Source organism: Brienomyrus brachyistius, chromosome 23, assembly GCF_023856365.1.
Source record: "Brienomyrus brachyistius isolate T26 chromosome 23, BBRACH_0.4, whole genome shotgun sequence".
Lineage (NCBI taxonomy): Eukaryota > Metazoa > Chordata > Actinopteri > Osteoglossiformes > Mormyridae > Brienomyrus > Brienomyrus brachyistius.
Genome location: NC_064555.1, coordinates 13,017,673 through 13,035,006, shown reverse-complemented (window position 1 = coordinate 13,035,006; position 17,334 = coordinate 13,017,673). Strand labels below are relative to the sequence as shown.

Here is a 17,334-nt window from a genome sequence, read left to right as displayed (position 1 = left end):
GATCTTCAGTAAATATGAACTATACCAACTACTCATTTTGAAGGAATTGTGACTGGAAGGACTCCCATCACCTCAAGGATTGAGGCCAAGAGACAAAAGAAATAGACTTGATCAGAACCCTTCTGTAACGGGGACCGGAGTCGACACACCGAATGCAGTAGGAGAGGAATCCTGTCCAGGCCCCGTCAGCTGACCGGCAAGGTGGCTCAACAATGGGGCTCTGTGGAGCTCCAAGGATCACAAGACCCAGAGCGGACACCCCCGCTGCCGGGCCGGGACATGCAGACCAGGGGATGAGGCTCTCAATGGGGAGCTTGTGCAGCCTGCAGGCCTGCCTTCACATGCTTTACACGTGTCATGGCTCCAGGGGGCGCTATGACAGCCTGGATAAAGATCAAAGACTGGACCAGAGCTGGGAGGATAATCCTTGGAATATAAGACCAGATCTTTTGATACTGGTCAAAGCTTTCACCAGATCCTGGGATAATCTGCTGAACCTTGGGGCCCGTTTCTCTAGAGCGGCACCAGAACCTCCATCAGACACAACTAGATTCTCTAAGGGTCCAGGGAAGCATCAACTCAGGCCATACAGGAGAACTGGCAAGAACACGTAGTATGTATGTGCAACTGAAAGATCAATAGAACTTATTCAATGAAGCACTGATTTGCGATAAATAGCACACAGTTGAGTTTGAGGGCTTTGACAAACAAATTAATTTCCTTGCAAGTTATGTATAAGTAAAATAGTAATTAGGGCTGAACGATATCACGATATGTGAAATATCCAGGAGTAATGCTGATATTTAAATAAATTACTCAAAATAACTTCTCATTGGCTGTAGTTTATCTACCAATAGTGTGTGTCAAATAACTTGGTGGTGTTGCTGCGAGCTGTCAACAGACACAAATCAGCGCTGACAAATGCAATGTGATTATTGCGCGTGCACATATCACCATGACGATGCTTAAATAATATCACGTACCCAAAATAGTAAAACGGTGACCTTTGTTTAAATAATAAAATTAAATGGGAATAAATAAACGTCCAAATTGTCCATATTAATACACCACGAATACATGTAACAGCAAAGTAACTGTTAACAGGAATTCATTCTCCTTATTGGTCGGAGGGCCAGTGAGCAGGAAGTGAGTCACAGGGGACAGCGTGTTGGTGCAGGCCAAGAAAGAGCTGGGACGCGTCTCCCTGCCCCAAAGGCGGGGTCGCGACATGCCGGTCCGCCCCGAGACATGTCCGCCAGCAGGCAGGCAGGCAGGGCTGAAGCCTCATCAGCATTGGGGGCTGCTGCATTCTACACCCATCCTCATGGTGCCATGACATAAATAGCAGCTACATTTTCGTATATCTGTTTAGCAGATGCTTTTGCCCAAAGTGAGGTGCAAGTGACAATTCGACACTCGTGATGCATTATCCGAGTCACTAATACATCGCTTGGGACTAAACAAATGTAAATAAATGCAAATGGAGCTCCTGTGCTCCTCTAGATCACACAACGGCGCTTGAGGGGAAATCAATCAAACAGTCCCATTAGACATGAGTATTACTGTTTCAGACTTTTACACTTTGTCTAATAAAGCACATTCCGCATAATGCATGAAGCCCAGGAGGAAATTAGGGTACAGGGGGCTTGTGGGTAACACAAGCAACCTTGGGACAGATGCTCACTCTGCAGTTTTTGGGAGCTGGATGAGTTAATTTACGTAGACTGTCATTAAAAAAAATATATCCAACCGTCCATCAACATCACGGTTGCTGACCCCCCCTTGAGTCCGCTGTCACTTCCTTTCTAGAGAATCGTGGTCGCTGAGAAGGTGTAAAAGCAAAGACAGAACACCGGGGTGGGGGGGGCTGGCAACATTCAATAAAGACAGAGAATAAGGTATCTGCCTGGGTATCTCAGCCTGCTGCTTCAAAGCACCTCTGCCATCCAGTCACATGCCTGACAGTCAGCTGTTGAGGGTTGTGCCGGCAAACCGGTCGGCGCATATTCACAGTCCCCCGTGATCCGCCGCGTGTGTGAAAGCCAGTGGGGCATTTACTGAGTTTACCAAAGTGGCACGTGTCAGTGATCAGGCAGGAGGATCTTCTGACCTCCTGAACATGCTAGTCTCATACAGAACGGGACACGTGTAATTACAGAGAAGAAAAAACAAACTACATGCTAAAGAACCACAACGGGGGGGGGGGGGGGGGATGGTAGGGCAGGCAGGCTGAAGCTGCTTTACAGAAGAGGGTGGAACCAAAACCCCACCTGACCAATGGGGACGCAGAGGAGGGGCCAGACAGAAGACTGGCAACTTAGGAGCAATAAAGGGCCGGTGGTGGTGGGGGGGCTTTAGTCAGAGTGACGGAGACAGAAGCCCAGGAAATGAGATATTTAAAGCTTGTTCTCTAATTAAAATCGTCTGTGGAGGTGCACAGTTATTTATATGACAGCGCCTCCTCTGATTCTCCACGCGCAGGAGTCCGCAGCAGCCAGCAGAGCTCCAAACAGGCAGCAGAGCTCCAAACAGCCAGCAGAGCTCCAAACAGCCAGCAGAGCTCCAAACAGCCAGCAGAGCTCCAAGCAGCCAGCAGAGCTCCAAACAGCCAGCAGAGCTCCAAACAGCCAGCAGAGCTCCAAGCAGCCAGCCCACTAAAGCACCCGTAGCACCGACTCACACGGGGAGCTGCCTGTCGCAGCGTCGCGGGAATATGGGGATCATTCACACCTTACTTGGGACAGGCTCTCACATGTTTTGCAGAGTCATTTTGCAACATTACCGAACAGTTTGGCAAGTCAAGACCAGAAGGAGAAAGAGGCCAAATACAGGAGGAGACAAAAGCATGGTATTAAAAGCCAAGTTGCCCTTTCTTTTTGGTCTCCTGGGTCACTCTTAGGCCTCTGTATCATGGAGGCAGACCAGCGCTCTTCTACAGTAAGAAATGGCCCAAACAGGGTGAGGCTTTTCTGTGAAGTTTCCACTTTTCAGAGGAATGTGTGGGAGAGGGCGAGAAAGCAGGCAGAGATGTGGAGGGAGGGTTAATCTAGATGAAGAGGAGAGAGACCGTGCTCCCACCTTCCATCTGCAGCGCTGGCTGTCCAGCATAGCTCCCCAGCCCCCCCCCCAGACGGCATCACTCTGACGCGCAGCTCTGGCCTGACCACGGCACTGCATCCGAGATGCTGAATCTGCTGCACGAGAAGGCGGGGGAAATGGAAAAGAAATGTGTTTGGTGTCGCACTTGAAACCACACTTCAAACCACGACAGTTCATAAGAAGCACCTCGGGACATGCTGCGATCATTCTGTGCTCTGCCGACCGCTGCATGATTACACGCATGCCTCAACGTCTTATAGAAAACACAGTTATAAGAACAGAGTGAAGCGTTTAAAGTCAGAGGGCCTACAGACCTACTGTAGGTTGTTAACTCAAGAGAAAAGGAAAAAAGGGAGAGAGAGAGAGAGAGAGATAATCTAGACAGGACTCTGGAATTTATCTGCATTATAGACAAACACACACGCTAAAATATACAATGTGTCACAAAACGGATTTTTTCCTAACTGTCAAACACCGCTGCTATCGACAGGATGCCACTGTGAGCGATAGCAGCCCGTCAAATAAAGTACCAATCAAACATCCTCGATGGGAGTAAATAGAAGGCATTCAAACAGCGACCCCTCTTTCACCCGTTTAAAGGCCTCGGCCAAGGTTCAGGGCTAATCTCCCAAGCCAAAGACGCCCATGATTATGCTCTGCCAATCGTGCGGTTGCGGTGAACCACGTGGTAGAGGGGTGACGGAGAAGGGGGGGGGGGGTGGACAAGGCACAACAAGCCCTTAACCTAGATTTCCCTTGCTGCGGTTCTCTGTGCAAGAGGATCCCGAAATCGCCCGCTTGCTGAATCTGCTGCGTTGTCAGGAAATTCGCAGGGAAGCCTCAAATGCCACGGTGCATGACTGTCAAGCTGCACAAGCCAGAAGTGCCAGGGTCCAAATCAAACCTTAAAGGGTGACGGTAAACAGTGCCGGGCGGGGAAGACATCTCAGTGCGGCAAATGTGAGCATTCAATGCAAAGTACGCGGTAAAGCACAACACCAGAGGAAAAAAACACATACAGGCAAAATCAATTTCTGCACAAGACACCCTTCTTATGGAGACTAACGTGCCTGTCTGTGAATGTCCCATCCTTTGCCTGCGCATTTTCTGCACGATTGCAACATAACAAGAATAGGCCTGTTTTCCAAGACGAAAATAGTCTAGCATATCAAGAGCTGAGGGACAACTCAGAGCACTAGATAATCAGGCCTGTTTTTCCCAATGGTAAAAAGATGAAAGGGGGGAAAATCTCATAAAAACATCTTAAATCTATAAAGAATCTCCTAATTAAATCATATTATTGATCATTTCAAGAAGCTCCTTATCCCAGGTCAGGTTCAAAACTCTCTCCCTTGACGCAGACCAGCGAGGAATGCCATCCAAAATTAGAGTCTCTCCGTGACGTGCATACCTTTAGCATTAACGCACTGATTCACAAGGTCTCCACTGCCATTACGCGGCAGCACCAGCGTCACCGCGGCAGACCTACGGTGGCCCAGCGGGGGCAGAGGTGACAGAGGCTCACCCACACCGCAGATCCAAGGCAGGAAGTTCTTCTCAATGGTACTGGCAAGCTCTTTCTGCTGACACAAGTTCGGCAGGATGCGTGGCAGCGAGGTGGAGATGTTTTGCACCTTCAGGAAAGCACTGAAAGTCAAATCAAAATATCTAACCTGGGAGAGGAATACAGAACTTTGAGGAAGCTTACTGGCAAACGGCCATAATTAATCACGACTCAACCTTCAACATCCTGCAGAATCACCCCAGATCCTACCCCTTGGGCACTATAGGCTATTAATGGATGACTGTAGCTCCAGGATGCTTAAAGAGGAGCTCTGAAAGGATTAAGGGCAGCATCAAGTTGGTTGACGACGTTGGTATGGCTGAAGATCCAGTCGTCTTGACCAAATGATCGTGTCACTTGACGTACTGTGTGCTTCAATAAAAAGCAGTGTGTGTGTGTGTGCGCGTGTGTGAGAGTGTATTAAACAGAAAATGTGCCCCACATCAATCAAATTAACCAAGTCACAAAGACTTCTATTGTTTTCAGGTGAGTCTGATCTTTCGCTTTCAAAATTACACACTCCTTTAAAGGGGAGTCGGTTGCATTTCTCCCTGGGCTTTTTTCATTAACACTTAGCATACTGTTTGTGCCAAAATAGCAGCTACTGGAGTGAGGGCAGGACACCGAAGAACGCGCTAAGGGCTTGTTTTCATTGGCTCTGCACATAATTTGCGGCCACCTTCAGAGACGGGAGCAAATGTCAGGTTCGGCTCCCGGCACGACGTGAGCGTGTGCTCTTGTGGCCACCGGCTAACCTGAATCATGCCGTACGGCAGCCAAGGATTCCTAAAGCTAAGCCCTACAGTAAAACTGCATCCTCAGCCTCTATCAAGTAGCACATTGAGTGCAAAATAACAGAAATGAGACGAAGAATCGCATGCCTGAGGAAGAACTGCTAAATGCAGATGAAAGGGAAACAGACAGATTGGTAAACAGATACACTTCATCGATCACAAGCAGGAAAATTCTTCAGCTTTCATTCCACATGCTTCATAACATACAAACAGTCAGGAGAGCAGCTTCAGGACCTGGTATGAATTCCTGTGGTTCTGCATGTTTTGGAGCTTTGTAGAATGGGGAAGCCCATCATACGTAGAGCGGTTCAAACAGGACAGTCCGCAGAAGCCAAGATGAGCCAAGCAGACTCAGAAAACCCCTCACTTCTGCAGCCCCCTGCTCAGACGGAGAACTTCGTAAAAAGGTCTGAACATCAACTATTGGTTTTTCCTATGCGCATCCAGATCAGGAGAATGCATGCACTCAGAAGACACGGAGATCCAGCCGGAGGGTGGACCAAAGCCAGGAGCTCTGCAGTGCAGCAGGAGTAACATTGCAGAGCCCCTTTTCCCTCCAGCACCCACTCAGCACACTAACATCTCCATGGCACCTCAGCACCCAGCCCCCCTCCATGCCCAGCAGCCCTCTCTCCCTCCTCCCATGCCTCGGCTTGCTTGCTCAGCACGTACGCTGAATCCCCAGTGGGTATCATCTAAGCTCCCCTTCGGGAGGCCTGAGAGACAACTCCGCAGCCCCCCACATCCTGAAGGTCTGCTTCTTGGAGTCGGACATCACGGGACCACTTAAGGCTTCAGAAACCGAGCTGTGCTTCAACACCCCCCCCCACCTCACAAAAGAAAACGGTGGGGGGGGGAGGGGAAATTCCGACAAGTTCCACAGTAAACTATAACATATTTTAGCATTAAGCGACCTATACGTCATCTTTAAATCTCACCCGCAAACAGGCTGATGTGTAGCATGAGAGCAACCTTCTGGTATCTCCTCACTCCAGCCAAGAGCACGTGCCCGTTAACAGCTTTATCGATTCTGCATGGTGCAACTGATGGAGCCAAATGAAAACAGAAACGCCGTCCTTGGAGAAACAGACGCCTCTAAGGTTGCGCGGCGCGCCTGCTGCTGCATGGCTGCTGCATGGCTGCTGCATGGCTGCTGCTTCGAGGAAAACGGCTCAACCGTGTGCTGCTATTACTTATGTGGTTTTCTAAAAGCTCTTCAGACGTTCCTTAGAAACCAGCGCCGTGCCAACCGCAGAGCAAGCATGCCAGACGAGATCATTAAAAGAAAAGTCAGAAACAAAACAAAAATCACATGAATATTCATTTCTGTGCGAAGCAAGAGCCAAAGAGCCACCTGTCTGTTAACAGAGACTAAACATCACCGAACGTCTGCGTTCACAGTCAGCTCACCATCAGCTGCTCAGCCACGTTCGGGTAACACGGGCTAATCACTCTCATGTGAGAGAGGGGTCCCATCGAGACCCATTCACTTTTGAGGAAGGGCTGCAGAAGCCTGAACGTCCCCAAGGACAACCGAACAAGGGATAAAACCCCAACAAAATGCGCATAAAGTGTGTAGCAGCCTGGATTTGATGGAATTCTGGTTCTTTTTTTTCCCTACATACTCATAAAAACATTTATAGTTGCGAATAGCTAATGACAAGCAAAACAATGCAAAAAACTCAGTGTAATTTATTACACCTGGTAATCTTCCTACTTAAGAATTAAAATTTGTTTATAGGGGATTAACAGCCCAACCTGCTTTGATTGCAGCCTGGGAGCAATCCACGCAACTCCACGTGCCATCAAGGTCCACTCAGTCTGTCAAGACTGAGCACACATGTGCTCACAACTGCTCAACGTGTGAAGAAGCAACAACTTAGTTGTTGTGAGCTGATCTTTTTATTTAATCCTCATTCACCACGAGATGCTATGCTGCTTGGTAGGATGGTTACTGCAGCCTAATTTATGGTCCAAGTGCGAAAGTAGCACACAGGGAATGAAGCAGAGAAGAAATCAGCCACAGCGCTCCATTAACTCCTGGAGACAGATGACCAGAAATGTCAGTAACTATTGAGGAACGCATTTGCAGAAAGTGACAGGCTTACATTCTCCTGTCCTAGGATCCTCCAGGCCCTTCCCGATTGACCAGGACCTGCCTATTTCGGGGAAGTTCCTCAGTGCCAAAATGCCGTCTCTCAGCAAATGTTTCCAGTCACTCTCACCAGCGGGTAACCCGACAGCCTGGATCCAAGAAAAACACACTTTCAGCAGCTTGAACCCTGCATGAAACTCTAACGTTAAACACTGGGCAGGACGGCGGCCCTTATTTGGCCAACATGGAAACGGCATGTTTTTTCCCTTTGTTTTCAACAACTTATCATTTTAGATGGAAGCACCTCAAACCACAGATGCGGTTTATCTACATGGGAAATAAGGTTTCTGCTGCAGGTCGCTTCTCCTCACCTTGAACTTGGAGGCATAAAGTTTCTTTGTAGCAGGATCCTACCCGACAGACCTGCGTTTCTTCAGTGTTTTGGAAACATTCCATCCACTCTGGGGTTATAGCAGAGCTGCTGACGGCAAACCAAGCATGTGACCTCAGGGAACCTTCAGCTGAAGCTTCTAAGGAAACACCCAAACACGAAAAGGAGAAACGTAAAAAAAAAAAATAAAAAATTAAAAATACTGCATCATTTAGATTCTGCTGCCGGATCTTGCTGATAAATGACACCATCCTCCGATTCCATTATGCAATTATTGTCTCTCTCTAGCTACCCAAGGGTGCATGTAACAGGTCAGGCCTCGTAACTCTGAAGCACCTAACCATCTGAGGCTGGTAAAATGTAATGTAAGACAATGAAAAGTCGAGACTGCTCCTGCAATCCTGGCAGGACAGTAATGTCATCAAATGTCACAGCTACATTGTTTGCTTCATATCACAGCTCAGGACTCCTGCCCTGACCTGACTACGACCTTGCTCCTCTTCCATTCCCGATTGTGCCCTTACTTGACTGTTAGAAGTCAAAGACTTGTGCTAATACAAGATGACAGGTTTCCTTGCGCAGGTCTCTCATTGGCTAATTGCATGCATAGGTACCTTTCCTTAAAATAACAAAGTGTTGCCTCTTAAATCTTTTCAAAACAGAACCAAGAGTAAGAACTGGTTTCTCAACACCCAAAGTATGAGGAACATTATGAACCCAAGAAGCAGAAAAACAGCTGCAAAGCAAATTGAAGATTCAGCATGTCAGAGTGCGGACTACAATTTAAATTTCGCACTTGTGGTAAAGCTGCCCTTAACACAATGTCCTTCCAGAGAGCCTTAGGGGTGTGTGGAAACGTGCCCAGTCCAGTACAGCGAGCGCCCATCATGCCAGGACAGAGGCGCTCTGCTCACGGTATCAGGTGGCCAGGCAGCTGGCATCCATGGTCAGTTCCTCCTGAGCAGAGCAAACTCTAATTAGGTTTCACCTGGTGATTAATTATTCATATCACCCACTTTCTTGGGATCTTCCCTGGAAACGAAGCGTTTTCACGCCCATCCTGGTTCCTGGCAGGGATACGGACTGCATGTTCCGGAAGTGAGGTAACGACAATCTGCATTGCTTTGTGCCTTTAACCCAATCTCAGCGATGATAGAGACGATAACTGTATAGCTAATGTTCATTGCTTTCCCTGGCATTTCATACTACAAAAACATATGTAAACTTGTAACCTAGTAATAAAAATAGCACTTTTAAATCGAGCTTCGTCTCACTCTAACTTAATAGTTTCAATAAAATATAGCTAAGAATGATTAAATGACTCCTCTCTCTCCAAATTTGAATTTCATATATAGACACCAAACTATAATTCATTTACTTTAATTGTGTTTAATTGCATTTGTTCTCTTCAAGTTGAACAGATTATGTCCAGTTTCCTCATATAATCCAATGACATGCAGTTAGGTGAAGCACCACTGCCAAACCATTCGCAGTGTGCTATTGTGGACGTGCGCCGCGATGACCTGGCGTCCCACCCAGGGCCTCCCCTGCCTTGTGCCCTATGCTGCCTGCGATCGGATGCAGCCCCCACACCTCTGTACTCGATAAGCAGGTGTAGGATGAGTAGATGGGAGAGTTTTAGTCATACCCATGACACGTACTTTTTGGAAATGAAGCAGCATCCAGTCTCATGACTCTTACCACCCTATGCGTAATCACTGCAACTCGGCCCGTCATGGTTAGACGTCTACATTTTTTAAAACGTTTTTAAAAAAGCAAACACTTATGCAATGAAGGTGGGAGATGAAAGCGACAGTGATGACTAACAGCCTGGGTCCCCATGAGCCGCGACTGCCGCCGAGCAGACAGGCGCGAGGCGTGATCCTCAGGCCGCTCGCACGCCCACCCCCAGCTAGCTGCTCGTACGGCTTTCGGGTTTTCATAGCGTGACACGCCCTTAAATCGCTGGCCTGCTGGTTCACTCCACCTTACGCTATGGTATTCGGTTTCATTAATAACAGCCATTAAAGTAAATTATCGGCAAAACAATGAACTCCCCATACTGTGAAAGGACTACAGAGATGGAAGCCGCCTGGTCGCTGGCCTTCACAAACAGGCACGCATAGACTCACTCGGGCCCCGCAACTGAAACCAAACTATAAATAAATTCCAAAAACATAATTAAAACAAGTTTAAGAGGTCCAGCCAGGTTCGCACTCCAGGTTCCTCTTCTGGCCACTGATCTTTCCTTTCTCTCCAGCCATGCGCTATAATCTGCTGGCGACACTAGAGATGCATGGCAAATGTTAATATAATGGTGTCGAGGGTATAGATCGTTTATAGTGATCGTGTCTGTTTTGGTGAAATTGATCACTATGGATCATCATTACAACCCATTTTTTCTTTATCTCAAGCAGATTATCATCTGATTTACATTTATTACACAAATAAGGGAATAAAACGGTCAGCGTCGCTATTTACTGAATTTTATTGACTTTCAAAATACAGAACAGCTGTTTCAAATGCTTTTCGAATTACAGTACTGCACAAATTACTGGACTGTAACATTAAAATACGCTACAATATAGTACAGTGCAGTACATAAAATGTTGCTTATTGAGGTATTGCTGCTGCATCTCGTTGGCTCATTTTGACAGTTTGTCATAAACTTTGATGAGTCTATATTTGTAATTCAGAGAAAAATGACTTTTTTCCCTGTGATGTTCTCTGTGCAGGTTGCATTAGCCTCAGGTAGCCAGCTAGAAGCAAACAGGTTACCACAAGGCACAGCAGGCAAGTAAAAAACAAAGAATTACCATAAGTTCTTTCCATGTTACTATGCATAAAATGAACACTTTAAGCAGACTACTTGATTACTATTACTGAATTATTTACAGTATTCGTACAGGAATGATTCCGTCCGAAGCTTTTTGATCCATATAAGAGGTTGATCACTATAACCGTGATCACTATTAGCGATTGGTGGTATTACATTTGGTAGCTTAAACTGTTTTCCTGCAATGTTTACATTTGACCGCTTTTTGTTTGGTGTCGTCTTCACTAAAGCCACAATGTGTCCAAATGACGGATACGGCATTTTAATTTGATACAAGCTGCTTGAGTTGCTCAGTCGGCTCAGTGTTCGAGTTCTCCTCCATGTTGCAAACTGGACGGGGTGGAATCATGTGACGACATCTGCAATAGTACGTTATTAAGGTGACCGTACATGAATACGCACTGGGGACAGTATTAACAGAATAAAAAAATAAAACAGAAGTAACCAACATGGGCAACATTGTGTCAATTTGAGGTTTTAAATGCTGGTTTTGATGAATTTTCCATTATTGCGCAGCCCTACCTGAAAATGAGAATTGCGGGCTCAGGGGGTTGTGCTGCTACCTCACACCTTCAGGATTGGAGATCTGAATCTTGCCTCCAGCCTGTGTGTGGAGTTCGCTTGTTCTCCCTGGGCTGAAACAGGTTTCCACCATGCATTCCTGTTTCTTCACCCAGCCGATTAACATTTGGCTAGGTGAATTGATGTCTCTCAACTGCCCACTGTGTGTGTGTGTGTATACGCCATGTGATGACATGGCACAACCCCCTATCCACGCCCCACCTGGGTGTTCCCCTGCCTTGTGCCCTGTGCTTCCTGTGATAAAATCCAAGCCCAATGACCATGTACTGGAGAAGCATTATGGAAAAATGATAGATGAAGCGAAACTATAATCCACAGCTATGAATTTATGAATGAGCTTTGACAACCAGTCTTTAATTAGGCAAAATACTTTGACCTCTGACAGGTTTTTCTATTACTTAAGGCCAGACCGGTATGTAATGTGGATCTATGCATTTTAAAATCCCACTTTTCTGGTTTTGTTCTACCTTTTTTGAATGGTCTGAACAGTTAAAAATTCTTTGCAAGTATTCCGGAAACATCAACAAAAGGAAGGGTCTGAAGCCTGAAATACTGTTCCTGGTGTTCATATTGTTTGCTTTTCAGTTGTTTTTTCATTATTATGCATTATCTTATATTGCACTATAAAGACACAGAACGGAGTTCACATCAGCAGCATTCAGAGGTTAGTTATTTTATAAACGTTTCTGCTTGTTAGCCTGATTGACATAGAAGTGACAGCCCTGTTAAAACAGACCCAGCAAGCACTTTAATCAACAAAAATGCAGATTAAAAACAGTCAGTCAACATCAACTGATTTAAAACTGATATATTGAATCCAGATCATGATATATGAACAATCGCCATGAAAACACACCTGAACTGCAGAAACAACCAGAAGCCAGAGTCACATCCGGAACCCATGCGCAAAAATCGCAAATCAATTCATTTGTTTTTTACGAGGAAACTTCAAAATATTTACAAGATACATTATTAGACCAAAATGTCCAGACCACACCACTGCTGCAAATACAATTACCAGGCCTCACAATATATTTAGAAATATGAAATGTTGAGAAAGGTAACAATTACCTTAAAAACCACATTCAAATGGGTCGTCAAATACGCAAATTACTGGTGGGTGTCGATTAAGATAAGGTGAAAATGCAACTAAATTAACATATAATACAGTTCCAGGATATCTTAAAACAGACTTCTGAAGAATGATCGCGCATTAAAATAATCTAAAATGACCAAGACCTACGTTATAAAATTATCCTACATCATGGGAGATACGTACTGTCAGACAGGGGCCCACTAGCACCCATCAGGAACACACTGAGGGATATCAGGGTGACATGTAGAACTATTTCCTCCATTAGTGCAATTATGAACCACGACATCAAGAAATGTCCATCAACAGATAAATGGGGTAAATCGGTTCGCCATCTAGAAAACTTCCACAATCCAACTAAAGATCATATAGAAAGGAACATCAGGTTTTTGGTTGGAAGAAAATAAGTCATACTATGCAATTATATAATACATAGTCTATCATACTCCTGTATCAAAAAATGTTTATAAAAGTTATATAATTGATTAAAAAGGGTCTAACGATGTCTGATCATACAGAGGCAATGTGACCTCACTCCTCGAGGATTGAGGGTTTCACTGTGTGACTTTGCTCCCAGTATAAAAACTTGCCATTAGGCATGATGAATGGATGGATGGATGGATCCAATTTACCAAAGAAGCCTTAAGCACAAGTAGATATTTTATTCTCATTGGGCAACTAGCTAACACTAATGTTGAAATATTACTGACTGTTAATGTGCTCAATCCCCAGCAGCCCTGTCCAGCCAAAGCAGCTGGATAATTGGATGGATGGATGTCCTCACCAGATTTAGAATATTTCATCAGACGTGAAGAGTCTCACTGCCCTAACTCAATGATTAAAAATACTAAAGAACTCAAAGCAAACCATCACTAATAACAGCAGGCCTGGTCCTCCTCGCCCAGACCTTGCCAACTTCCTGATCGTCATGACAGAGCACTCAGCTCAGCTCCACTCGGCTTCCATCCGACTTAACCTAAAAGGCACATTGCTACTAAATCAGGCCCCCGTAACTGCAGCCAACGACTGGCTGCACACCCCCCCCCTCCAGCCCAGCAGGACGTAGGCTGGTGCAACCTTCAGCCTGAACGACGGCCTGCCCCATCGATGCCACCCCTTACCACCGCTCTCATTTCAGCACTTTGCCCAACAGCCTGAGATCTTCATCGTTCTCATGAAGAATGCGGAAGACTCGAGGAGATGACAGATCTCGGGCGCGTCCCTCATGCTGCGCCCACCACATTTACACTCTCATAACGAACGCGGGATCACACATACCCCCCCCCGTATAGCAGGGCGCGTGACTGGGTGGTGTTTACACACAGACACGGAGGGCCAGTTCCTCGCTCATGCGCCTGCCCCAGGGGCTCACCCTGCTCTGGTAAATACACACACACACACACACACACACACAGACACACACACACAGAAAACGCCGGGCGCTCGCAGCCGGGACGCCATCCTGCCGCTTTGGAGTGGGCCGGGGTCAACGGCTGGCTGCCAGCCTGATGACGTCACCCACGCAAAGGAAAGCGCGCCGCATCCCCAGAGATGCGATCTCTGTGCCTAATGCGGTCCAAGCATTGCTGCGTCGAGCCATGAGGGACACGGGGTGGAAATCCTCTCCTTTAGCCAATATGTCCATCTGGCCAGACGGCTGCGTTAATGGAGTAGAAAAAGAGGAGAGAAAAAAAAAGAAAAAAGGTCACACGGGCTGCCAAACTGCCCGGGACGGCCAGCTGAAACCAGCTCGGCGCCATGGCAACGTGGCCACGCCCAAACCCTGCACATACCCCCATAAACACGCCTGTATCCATTCAGGAGCCGTGGTGATTCTGGGCCTCAGTTTCACTGGTATTTACAGTGATGAAAATGCCCGAAACACTGGAGGTCGCAGGCCAAAGCAGGAGCAGATGAAAGGGCGAGATACCTGCACAGCCCCACCCATCAGTAACTTCTCGTTGTGCTGAGAGCAGTATCACATATCAATTTGGGTGCTTGAAGGTAAAAGGAAGCCAACCCACACACAATAAAGTCCAAAATCAAAGCCAGGTTGACATAAGCCATTCAGGGCTAATTTCTCTACCAGGGTATTCTGTGTGTGGACGCTACAGCTCAGTGAGCGGACCAAACAGCGTTCCAGCAGCTCCTCCTATTCTTACACAAAACGGGCCGTACCAGAGGCGGGCCTCGATCGGGAGCCTCACCGCACTGTATCTACACACACCCTTCCCAAACTAAATATTTGCCTGTCAGTTGAGAGACACCGGGACGGCCAAGGCTACACCGATTCCGGGAGTGACCTGATCAAAAACACTTTCTTGACCTGAGCTGATAAGAAGCGATCAGAAGCATCGCTGACATCTGCAGACTCACCAAAAAAAAAGAAAAAAAAAAGAAAAAAATGAAGCATTTTCTGACATACTTGGAGGCTGCAAATATTGATAGGAGCTGTCATGGTGACAGAGATAGACCACCAACATTCAACTGAACAATGGCAGCCTGAAGATGTAGCTCTGAAGCTTCAGGTGCATCACGCGCTGCCCGTGTCTTACATAACAGCCCGAGTGTGTACTGAGGTCCAGGCACAGACTTGGACAGATCATATCAGCGCTGCAGAACTACCCCCATCTCAGTCCACCGTAACTCTGTTCCTGTTGCATGCCGACGATACCAGAGGCCGAGGAAAATGGAAGAGAAGACAGTCGGCACTTACTCCGTATTTCCGAGCTCTCCTATCAGAATCTGTGCAGCAACTCGCAAACAAAAGCACACCAACGTCAAACCTGTGCATGTGGCCGGAGGAACTGGAGGCACGGCTGGAGAAGTCTGATCGGGGACGGGGAACTTCCCAGCTCTCTCGCGATTTCCTTCTCAGACTTTTCACCCGCCGGGTCCATTTTCAGTGAACGGCAAAAATAAAAAGGACCCCCTCGTCACAGGAAATATCAATAATTTTAACCACCAGGCACCAAAGCGAGTAGCGGTCAAGATGCTACAATATCTGTTCCCTATCTGAGAGGTAGGGAGGGGGAAGGCAGACTCATAGCCCAGAATGTCCCAAAGTACCATCTAGAATTTGTTAATGACCCAAGTGGGAAAATAAGAATTCCCCCACCTATGGGTACATCTCACAAAAAGGGGTGCAGAACGGACCCGTCCTGAGCCAAGGCTAAAGCCAGGAAAGCGGGTGTGTCGCGGCAGCCCAGCCCAGATGCTCCTGCAGAGCGTGCTTACCTGTCCCAGTTTCTCATTTCAGCTTGGCCGCTCATGCAGGACAACATGCTGACAAAAGAACTCGTAAATAAGAGACTGAATAATTGAAGCCGCAGAGTAAAGCTACACCTGAGCTGATCCAAGCCGAGTCTGTGCATGGTAGGGGACCTGAAGCCCGTTCCGAGGCCCAGTGTCTGCTTTTACATCATAGATGCTTCCAGTCAAGACGCCACGTAGGCCTTGTACACATCCCTGGTACAATTCCCCACCTTATCTTTTCTGAGATCTGTATTGACAGTGGGGACGAGACTGTAATCAGCATGTGAAAAATCGTGTGCGTCTTTCACCCCCTTGCGTTGCTTGTGTGGTTATCAGATGATAACGAAAGCAGCAAAGGTTTTACTTCATGTGAGCAACACAGCAACACAGATAAGGAGAGCCAGCACACAGTTTTAGAGTGGTCTAATAACACTGCATAGCAGATGATCACTATTAAATGATGACTATAACATCCAATGCATTTTTATAAATGCCAGACCTTCAAATGTTCTTGGCCTAGCTGGAGGTGGTCAGAAAGCAGACAGACTATCAGAAGTCATGTTTCACAGCAAAATCAGATGCTAACCAGAATAAACCATTGTCAGATACTTCCATAAAGTTCAGATTTTTAGTAATGACCAAGAATAATGTTATATTACAAATATGTACATGCATGTTATCCATCTTGGTAATCGATTTCAGTACATTCATGTTCTGGTTGGCTCCACAACCTATTTTAGGTAGCCAAAAAGTTAATAATTATTAACAGAAAACAATAAAAGTGCAAAAGAGCTGAAAATGTACGTTGAAAGCCATCAAGAGGTGATTACCTCCACCTCCCTTTTCTGTTTGCGACAACTTTCAAGTTCTTATTCATTATGGATACAGCGATTTCAATTCATAAGCAGGCGCCTGGCTGTATTTGAGGTTCCGTAAAAAATATATATCGGAAACAGTAACCTCACTACGGTGTAAATTATAATGATGAAGTCGGACTTGGATGTTTTTACTCCTGTGATTTCGTTTACGGAGTATGTCCGACGCAAACAAGACCGCAACTCAGCACTAACTAGCTGGTCGAGTCGGCTTGTTAACTCGCTTAGCCTTTAGCGGAGGACAATGCAGCCAGTCGGCGACGCTAACTGTTAGCCGCACATCGATCGACCGTCTGCCTACTGCCTCAACACGCCCTGGAGCGGCCGAGGACGCTCTCGGCTCCCGGATAAACAGCAGCTGACGCCAGCTGGGGTGGAGATGTCGGAGAGAGCCACCCCGGGGCCTTCGGTGACCGATCCGCCGCCCGGTTTAGGCCCCCGAGGACCTGACAGAACTCTTTCTGCTGCTACAGACCACATAAACCACCGCTTACCTTGAGCGGCCTCGGTGTTCTCATTTTCATCTCCTCTGCAGCCACTTTTCAGATCTCAAATCGCAACGTTCACCCCTTCGAAGCCACTTTATTACTGACGCCGCAGAAATCCCACAGAAAAGAAGCTTTAATCCCGCGACTAAAAAGGAGCCAAAGTGATTTCTTAGTTACTTACAATAACAACAATGTCAACCCAGGCGCTGCTTAGACCCGCCCACCCGAAGGAGCCCACAGTCTCTAGCTTGTCGGTCACTGG

At 46.8% G+C, this 17,334-nt stretch overlaps 1 long non-coding RNA gene across 1 annotated transcript; it reads right to left on the bottom strand.

Moving 5' to 3' along the window:
• Window positions 1-95: 95 nt before the first annotated feature.
• On the bottom strand, window positions 96-17,334 carry LOC125719260 (uncharacterized). Its single transcript, XR_007385047.1, has 3 exons — window positions 17,079-17,334; window positions 7,924-8,082; window positions 96-7,701 (listed from the first exon to the last, which is right to left on the bottom strand). It is a non-coding gene; the product is annotated as an uncharacterized LOC125719260 (long non-coding RNA).